Genomic DNA, 6,193 nt, shown 5'->3' with positions numbered 1-6,193 from the left:
GACTACTCAGGCTGGTAAATTTCCACAAAAGCTGCCTGTTTACAATAGCTTATAGCCATTGGTTTCAATGTTTTTCCACAGAGACCCGAGACTTGGTGTTAGTATACATGTATGGCAGGCCTATTGCTGATTTTAGGCCTATGGCTGATTTTAGGCCTTCAGTGTATAAGCAGGGCTGCCCCTGACATCTCCTCTCTTCTCTAAGTATAGAAGGGCTGTGGTAATTCTAATCTTGGGAAGGCAGGGATAGAGGCCTGACCTCCAGTAATTGAGAGGGAACCTTGTGATGGCTCCGGTCCCCCTGTCATTGTCCAGTGAGGCATGAGGGCCATACCCATCCTGATGTCTTTTTCCTGGAGAGGGGATACAACCCCTATGACATCAACCCCTATGCAGTCAGGCTTGTCCCTCAGGGAACCCAGAGAGATATTTTTAACTTTTATTGATATTCCCTTGCAGTGCTTAGTCTCGCAGCCTAAGCAAGAATTCAGGTCGCCAGTCAGAGGGGGTTCTGGGTGGCCCCTCTCTGCTTGGTCTAGGGGCAGAAGAAGAACCTCTTTTAGGTTTGGTGGAGATGGGTTTTGGGAACACCCTGGATAGAGTAACAACCTCATCTTGAGTCTCGTGGTCCTCCATAGCTAACTTATGATAATGTATCTGAATAGGTTTTGCTACCAAATTATTTATCTGTTGTTTCACAAAGTTAGTCAGCCTATTTAAGGCCCAGGGACCAGAAGAAATAAGCAAAAATAACCCAATTAATGGGCCCAAGATGGGAGGAAGTAGGGTTGACAACCATGGAGAGGCTGAAAACCAATTTTTGTACCAGCTCTCATCTTTCTCTTTCTCTCTCTGGCTTTTCTCAGGGCCTTCTCTGACCTTTTTCATCCTCTCTTTAACCATCTCTGTCTTGTCAATGTAAAGGCAACCTTCTTCTTTAAGGGCTGTACACAGTCAAGAGCTGTACACAGCCTTTTCTATTGTAAAAGAGTAAATCAAGTCCAATAAAGTCCTTTGCGATTTTTGGAGGTCTCTTCAGACAGCGAAACGAGGGATTTCTTCAGATTAGTGATGTCAATCTCTAGCTGTTTGATGTTCTTGTCAGTGGTCCTTCAAAGGTCTGAGTAGTATAAGTTTGGAGGCCAGCATCTGGATTAGAACTTCTAACAGCAGACATCACGGGTGATTCATTTTTACCCGGAAAGGAAAAAGAATGGAATTCTCAGGGAGATTTCTCTTCCCTGGATGCCAATTGTTATTCATCTTATTTATGGTTGGGCCTGGCTTTGTGGGGGCATCTATTTATTTCATGAATCTTTTTGGTAGCCATTTAGCTGTGCTTTCTGTGGATGTAGTCAATTTAAAGAGGTAAAAAATAATAATAAATCTGTAGACTTTGAGTAAAGCACCTCATTCTTTATGATGTGGATGAGTCTCCTCCAACCAAAAGGCACTCCCCCTGAGGAAAGGGGGATTTTCACCTTGGACTTGGGCTACAGCATCAATTCTATCCTTCATTTGCAGTCTACTCTCCTGTCCTGAAGAGTTTTTTTGTTTTGTTTTGTTTTGTTTTTCGAGACAGGGTTTCTCTGTGTAGCCCTGGCTGTCCTGGAACTTACTCAGTAGACCAGGCTGGCCTTGAACTCAGAAATCCATCTGCCTCTGCCTCCCAAGTGCTGGGATTAAAGGCGTGCTCCACCACTGCCTGGCCGAAGATTTTTTTTTTAACTTGTTGGTCCTTATAAGTACACACACCATCGAATGTTTTCAGGGTAACTCTGACTAACACAGGAGTTCCGAGCTGATACAAAGAGAAAGAGAGCTGGTACTAGAGAGGCACCTGCGAGCAGAGGTGACTGGGTGGCCATGCCATGGAAGGTCCACTTGGGAAATGGGGGTCACCCTGGGCCGAGGACTGTGTCACTGTATGGATAGTAGTCAACACAAGAATGAGGCTTCTAGACTTTGCTTTATAGGAGATAAAAGTAGGTAAGACAACAGAAGCCGCTACACACCTAAGGCTACCAACACTCCACGTTGTGCAGAAAATCACTAATCCAAGCTGAGTCTCAGGGAGAAAGAGCATTGCCTAAAGTAACCGAGGGAATCTGAGGACAAAGCCGTGCTAGAAAGCCAGCAGCTGATTTTCAGAGAGCTTTGTCTCTATTCCAGACCCCATCTCCCAGAGTCAGAAAACTTCAGCCTGGAGTCCAATGCCAACCTACTTATAATACGATGTGAGTGAGATTCTGGCAGGTCTTAAGGCCAATAAACTTCCAACCTCACTTCAGCTGTCCAGTCTCTATGATGTCACATGTGAGCCTCATGGCTCACGGCTGTCTGACCTGGGTCACCCTCCACACCCTGTACACTTAGTGATCACCAGGCCTGCTCTGTCAGCAGCTTCTCTCCTCAGTGCTCCGTATAGTGTGAGCCTACTGGACAGACATCCATTCTCCTGCCGTCTCACCACTGCCCTTGGAGATCCTTCAAGGCGGGAGCCTTTTTTTTTTTTTTTAAGTCACCACTGTGGGCATAGCCCATATCCAACCTGGTGCCAAGATGGAGGTGTGGGTGGAATGAGTGAAATTCTTCTCTCTGTCTGCTTGTCCTCTCAGGTTGCTTTGCTTTCTGTCCAAGGCCAGTTGCTGGAATGGTTGGAATGTGGCTTTGGTTGGCCTTTGGGGGTGTTTGTTCCTTTGTGATTTCTGGTCTTGGGGTATAGATGTTCTTATGTTCCTCTTGGAGGTTGTGGGTCGACAATTGCTTCCGTGGCTTTTCTCTCCCCCAGATGAGGGCTTTTGAATTACTCAGCTCTTTTATTAAAGGGAGAGAAGGACCGTGGATCTTCACTGAGCAGCCCTTTCAAATGATGAGACTGATTCTTGTTGTTGTGATACATCTACAGACATGTGGATTTAAGACTCCATCAACTAGTTACTCTTGCTTCCTCCAGAGTGACTTTCAGAATGTTCTGGAAGATTCTTCTTGGCAGTGGAGTAGGTAAAGCTCTTGCACAATGATGCTTTGCTGTCCAGCTACTGAGCTGAGGGTTTCATGGTCTCCTCAGGGACACCGTGGCCTGTGCTGTGTGCTGAAGGGTAAGGGGAAGAGGGAGTGGACGCAACCCTTGTTCCTCCAGGGCATGGCCCCTTTTGTCTTCCTTGTCACAAAATCTTGTTTGGATCTCATTTGGAAGCTCAGAAACACGGAGTATACTTACCCACAGACATTCACCACATGACCTGATTTGAGAGTTTCTTTTTTCTTTTCCCTTTTTAGAATTTTATTTTTATTTTTCATTTTCTTTTATTGAAAATAGATTCTTCCCACATACAATACACCCCACCATAGTTTCTCCCCCCACTTCTCCCAGCCCTCCCTCCCCATCCCCTCTCCCCCAGATCCACTTCCCCTCCACTTCCTCTTCAGAAAAGAGTGGGTCTCTAAGAGACAACAACTAAACAGGACAAAACAAGATACAATAAGACAAGGCAACTTGATAGGAGGGAAAAAAAGGTTTGATTCATTATCACGAGGGCTTTTCCTTCAAGGCCAGTAAGGAAACATTACTAACGCCTGTTTTGTGATTACAGAAGTAGTCTCGAGGGGCTATGAGATCTCAGGGTAAAGTGCATGCAAACCCTGAGCTAAGTCACTAGGACAGGCAGGCAAGCAGGCAGGCAGGTAGGAAGATAGACAGATAGATGAACAGATGGACAGACACACACACACACACACACACACACACACACACACACACACACGGTGACACCCTTCACCTTTGCTTCTGAGTTTAATTGGATAGAATCAAGTCATAATTCCCATAAAACTCACAGTGATTAAACAAAGTCACAACTATCATGAGTGAATATCATGGAGTCACTTTCTGTTGGCCATGCATATTCCCTATCCATCCTGTTGTTGGATAGTGAAAGAAATTTTTATGAAGGTTTTCCTCAGTCACCTCAAGCAGATGTCTCTGTCTTCTTCTGTGCTCACAGGACTTTGTTTAAATTGTCTTTGACAGTTCATTCCTTCACTCACCAATGAATACATGCTGAGCTTCTACTGTTGGCCCAAGGTCAACGGCTGTGTAGTACAATGGTTAAGGCCACAAATTCCCACTGCCCAAATGCTAAGTCTGCTGCTTTGGTGAGCCCAACTCTAAATGATACTAGAGTTGAACATGAGTGTAGTCAGCCAATTAATGTGTTCACTCAACTGGACTGGGCCACTGGACTCCATGCAATTTGGTCAAGTACCCTGGATGTTTCTGCATGGCTATTTTGGGATGATAATAACATTTAAATTAATGGGCTTTGTTTCTTCATCTATTTTTGTGGTGCTAAAGAACGCCACACACTGGACAATTCAGGATGAACAGAAATGGACTGGCTCCTGGTTCTGGAGGCCAGAGAGTCCAGGATCGAGAGTCTGACATCTGGTGAGGCCTTTCTCACTTTATCGTAGCAGAGGATCTGGAAGGATAGGGAGAGGAGAAGGAGAGAAAGCAGCAGAGGAAGAGAGAATACAAAAAAGGGAATAACTTTTCCTTCTCTAGTAACTCACTCGCCCAGCGCCAGCTGTGGTTGGTCCTTGCATGAGAGCAGAGGGCATGACCTAATTACTTACTGCAACACTTGTGCGAAAGAATGTTTCCAATGTATGCTTAGAGGGCACTGGATAAATTGTTCTCTGGAGTGTGAGTGAGTGTGTGTGTGTGTGTGTGTGTGTGCGCGCGGGCGCAGCAGCAGCAGCAGCAGCATATCTAACCCATTGAAGGCCTGTCTAGATAAAACACTTTTCCTCTCCAGGGAAGAAAGAAATCTCCCTGCCTACTGGCTTTAGGAATGAAGCACCAGCCTTTCCTGTTTCTATGGCAGCTGCATCTTCCCACTTGAACTGGGTTATCAGCTCCTCAGATTTTGAACTTGCCAGCCTCCATAACTGCCGGAGCCAATTCCTTCTACCAAACGCCTTTAACTTTATCTACATTGATGGCCATATCAATTCGATATCTGCGTCTCTTATTGGCTCCATTTCTCCAGAGGATATAACCTATACAGTAGCGCTAAATGAAATCACACATGTAGAAGATGGCGTAGACACACAGCAAAAGTAGCAGGGACTAAATTTGAAGTGCTGGGAACCAGCTGTGGCTTGGTGGGATGTTTTCCTGACCTCAGAGTCCAGAGCCTGGGTTCTTAGGTGTGGCTGTGGGTGCCTTACCACCCCATCAGGGTTTCTGGGACTTCTCTGAGAGGAGCTCCTCATTCCACTCTTCTCTGTCATCTCCTCACTGTGGGCTTCAGTGATGCTGTGTGGATGAACAGCCTCTAGTTCAGCATCCTTGGGCAGCATGCCTCCACCAACACCCCTCTGCAGTACTTGTTGGCATGCCACCTGTGGCATGGCCAGACGCCACCTGACTCCAGTCCTCTGTGTCCCCAGTTCAGCCTGCCACACTGGTCTTCAGACATCCGCATCATGTTCAGACTCACAGGATTCCTCTTCCCTGTGTTGTTGAGCTGTCGGGACAGTGACAGACTGAGGATCTGTCTTCCTATTCCCTACGCGCTGCTCACTGGGCCAGTTCTCAGCGTGGTGTGTAGATGAACCCAGCATGAGAACACAGCAAGCAGGGCTGGGAGTTGAAAAGGAAGAGAAAAATTAGTGTGTGAGAAGGATGGGGTGGGAGTGGGGGAGGGAGGAGAACCTGAGATTCTGAGGTCACTGGGACATTTGCCTTTCATGCTTTTTGTTTGCCCAGAATATAATCTGGTTTTTTTTTTTTCCTATTTCAGAGAACCCTCAGTGTATGGGTCTTACTGGAGGAGGCAGGCCACTGTCTCCTGTGGGAGAGTGCACGGCCCAGTTGTCTTAATAGCTTGACCTTCAGAGCCTAGGGTAAGGAAGCAGATTTGAATTTGGGCTCCCAAGATAATTCAGGCCATCTTCAGTTTTCTCAGGAGTCCCAGAGAGAGATCGGAGAGATCTGTGCTTCAAGCATATTTCGGCCTGTGATATATTCTATCTCCTTGGGACCATGAAACTCCTGGTGCAGGGCAGAATCAAAGCAGGTGGATTCTCTTAGTGAGGGCGTCCTCAGCTAACTTTGGTTCTCTTTTTTCCTTCTGTTTTGCAGGAAGGCGTGGGAGAGAACCAAAAGCAATTAGCTGCTTGTCTTTAC

This window comes from Grammomys surdaster, unplaced genomic scaffold (assembly GCF_004785775.1).
Source record: "Grammomys surdaster isolate TR1022 unplaced genomic scaffold, NIH_TR_1.0 125956, whole genome shotgun sequence".
NCBI classification, from domain to species: Eukaryota; Metazoa; Chordata; class Mammalia; order Rodentia; family Muridae; genus Grammomys; species Grammomys surdaster.
Note: the sequence above shows the minus strand (reverse complement) of the source record.